The sequence below is a fragment of the Miscanthus floridulus genome, chromosome 10 (assembly GCF_019320115.1).
Source record: "Miscanthus floridulus cultivar M001 chromosome 10, ASM1932011v1, whole genome shotgun sequence".
Lineage (NCBI taxonomy): Eukaryota > Viridiplantae > Streptophyta > Magnoliopsida > Poales > Poaceae > Miscanthus > Miscanthus floridulus.
The window spans coordinates 27,326,941-27,330,962 of record NC_089589.1 but is presented as its reverse complement, the minus strand read 5'-3'; positions in this window follow the sequence as shown (position 1 = coordinate 27,330,962).

The following is a 4,022-nucleotide window of genomic DNA, read 5'->3' as shown; positions in this document are numbered from 1 at the left end:
TCCAAAGTATTTTTGCACAACAACTACCGGTGGATATGTATTCGGCTTCGGCGGTTGATAATGCAACACTATTTTGCTTCTTTGATGACCATGAAACAAGTGATCTTCCCAACAATTGACATGTGCCTGAGGTGCTCTTCCTTTCAACCTTGCATCCCACATAATCCGAGTCGGAGTAACCAACTAGCTCCAACTTTGCTCCTTTGGGATACCACAAACCAATATTTTGTGTATGCTTCAAGTACCTCAATATTATCTTTGTAGCCTTCAAATGACTTTCTCTTGGTGAGGCTTGAAATCTTACACACATGCATGCACTAAACATGGCATCCGTCCTTGATGCGGTCACATAGAGTATTCTTCCAATCATAGATCGATACAATTTTTGATCCACCATATTTCCACTTGCATCACTATCCAAATTGCCATTTGTTCCCATTGGTGTGCTAATGACTTTGCTATCACTCATGCCAAACTTCTTGAGCATGTCTTTAATGTACTTGCCTTGACTCACAAATGTACCATTCTTCAATTGCTTGATTTGAAGACCAAGGAAGTAACTCAACTCTCCAATCATGGACATTTCAAACTCATTAGCCATCATCTTTCCAAACTCTTCACAAAAGTCTTGATTGGTTGATCCAAATATGATGTCATCAACATAGATTTGCAACACAAACAAGTCTTTGCCAATCTTCTTTGGGAAAAGAGTGGTGTCAACCTTGCCCATCATGAACCCTTCAGAGAGTAGAAAGTCTCTCAATCTCTCATACCATGCTCTAGGTGCCTGCTTCAAGCCATACAATGCCTTCTTCAACTTGTACACATGGTTGGGCTTCTTGTCATCTTCAAAACCAGGAGGTTGCTCAACATATACTTCTTCATTGATGTAACCATTGAGAAATGCACTCTTGACATCCATTTGATAGAGCTTGATGTCATGGGCACAAGCATAGGCTTGCAAGATTCTAATTGCTTCCAACCTAGCAACGGGGGTATATGTTTCTCCAAAGTCAAGACCTTCAACTTGTGTATATCCTTGTGCTACCAAACTTGCTTTGTTCCTCACTACAATCCCATCTTGATCTTGCTTGTTACTAAAGACCCATTTGGTTCCAATCACATTGTGTCCCTTTGGTCTTTCTACTAATTCCCATACTTGATTTCTTGTGAAGTTGTTCAATTCTTCATTCGTAGCATTCACCCAATCAACATCCTTCAATGCTTCATCTATCTTCTTTGGTTCAATGGATGACACAAATGAGAAATGCTCACAAAATGAAATCAATCTTGATCTAGTTTGCACACCTCTTGAAATATCACCAATGATAGTGTCCAATGGAAGATCCCTTGCAATATTGGTTGGTTGGAGTATTGGAACTTGATTGCTTGCACTTGCTTGATCATTGGGTTGAGATAATGTACTAGCCACTTGATTTTGTTCATTGTCATGAGAGCCATTTGTACTAGCTTGATTTATATCATCTTGCTAGTTTGTGTTAGAGAGCACTTGTACTTGATCATCTTCATCATCATTCATTTGCCTAGGCCTCAATTCACCAACATCCATGTTCTTCATGGCATTTGAAAGTTGAATGTCTCTAACATCTTCCAAGTTCTCATTCTCATCTTGGGAACCCTTGGTTTCATCAAATTCAACATCATGAACTTCCTCAAGAGTACCACTATCCAAATTTCAAACTCTATATGCTTTGCTAGTAGTTGAGTATTCAAGTAGGAATCCTTCATCACATTTCTTGTTAAACTTACCCAGTCTAGTGCCTTTCTTCAAGATATAGCATTTGCAACCAAAGACCCGGAAATATGTGATGTTGGGCTTTCTACCATTCAAGAGCTCATATGGTGTCTTCTCTTTCAATGGGTGACAATAGAGGCGGTTGCTACAATAGCAAGCCGTGTTGATAGCTTCAGCCCAAAAAGATTGACTCACATTGTACTCACTAAGCATAGACCTTGCCATATTAATGAGTATTCTATTTTTCCTCTCAACAAGGCCATTTGATTGTGGGGTGTACTTGGTCGAGAATTGATGTCTAATTCCAAATTCATCACACAACTCATCAATTCTAGTGTTCTTGAACTCACTACCATTGTCACTTCTAACTCTCTTGATGGTTGTTTTAAACTCATTGTGAATACCCTTGACAAATGATTTGAATGTTGCAAACATATCACTTTTGTCCACTAGAAAGAATACCCAAGTGTATCTAGTATAATCATCTACTATCACAAAGCCATATTTGTTTCCACCGATGCTATTGTATTGTGTCGGCTCGAACAAATCCATGTGCAATAATTCAAATGCTTTACTAGTGCTCATCATGCTTTTCTTAGGATGGGTGTTTCCAACTTGTTTTTTGGCTTGACAAGAGCTACAAAGCTTATCTTTCTCAAACACAACATCTTCCAAGCCTCTAACCAAGTCATGCTTAACCAATCTATTCAATTGTTTCATTCCAATATGACCAAGCATTCTATGCCATAACCAACCCATGCTAGACTTAGTGAACAAACATGTAGATAATTGAGCTTCACTAGCATTGAAATCAACCAAGTATAGATTCTCATATCTAAAGCCTTTGAAGATCAAGTTAGAGCCATCTACACTTATGATCTCTACATCATCTACCCCAAATATGCATTTAAATCCAAGATCACACAATTGAGCCACAGATAGCAAATTAAAGTTCAAGATCTCTACTAGCAACACATTGGATATGCTCATGTCATTGGATATTGCAATCTTACCAAGCCCTTTGACCTTGCCTTTGCCATTGACACTAAATGTGATACTATCATAACCATCATTGCCATTGGTATTGATTGAGTTGAACATTCTTGCATCACCGATCATGTGTTGAGTGCACCCACTATCAAGTACCCAATGCCTTCCAACGGCTTTGTAATTGACCTACAAAAGAAGATCAATTCTTCGGCGGCGGTGGGATTCTCCGGATCTTCTATCTCAATCTTGGTCTCCACCACTTTCCAAACCTTCCTATTGATTGACTTGATATATGTTGTCATCTTAGCCTTCCAATAGGGATAGTTTGAGCCATCAAATTGGGGTGGCTTCTTGGTGTTGTTGATTTGAGCTATTTTGACACCGAAGGTTGTTAAGCCTCAAATCATGGTGACCTCGGCTCTAATACCACTTGAAAGGTCCTAATGGCTAGAGGGGGTGAATAGCCTATTAAAAGTTTCTACAATGACACTTAGCAAACCGGTTAGACAAATATGAGGCGAAGCGAGTGTTGCGCTAGCCTACTAAAATGCAAGTCACCTACCACAATTCTAGTTTCTATTGTTTCGAGGGTGGAAGGACTCTAGCGGCAGGGAGCCAACGGCATGGCATAGAGGCAGCTGCAGAACCACGGCGCTGGGTGGGAGATTAGGGCCTCCATTGCCGCCGTTGGCCCGAGCGTCCGCGCTCTTGCCCTGAGTTGCCAGTGCCAATGCTTTCCTGCCACCGAGGCCCGTCGAGTCCCTGCCCCGCTGCCCCTCCTTGAAAAAGGGGAAGGATCCTGGCTCCTCGAGCTGCCGGGGGCTTTCCATTTTGTTAATGGGCGAGTCAGCAGCCTAGGGGCTCGGCGATTCTTTGCACCGATGAGCTTCGCTGAGCGCCGCAAGTCTCGAGCGGGGATCAGCTCCCAAACTCTGGTGAGGCGGGGTTGACCTCGCGTTCACTATGCCTATCTACATGCCATGGAAGCTCGACTGGGGGCCCGACCGGGTGACCGTGGCCTTTGCTACCGTGGTGGTGGGTCGGTAGTGGTTTTTGCCGCCATATATTGTAATCGGGTCGTTCCCAATTGATGAAATGAAATTACTTTTGTGTGTAATCCCATTTTGCTCTTGAGTCATGCTTAGAGACTTGATCCCTCGTTGGGCTGGGTTATTACAACAATGGCCTCATTCACCAAGATTGCCGTGCCCGTGCTGCTAGCAAGTAAGTCCATGAGAACCCCGGGTTTACGGTCGTTCCGTACCTAGTCATGTCC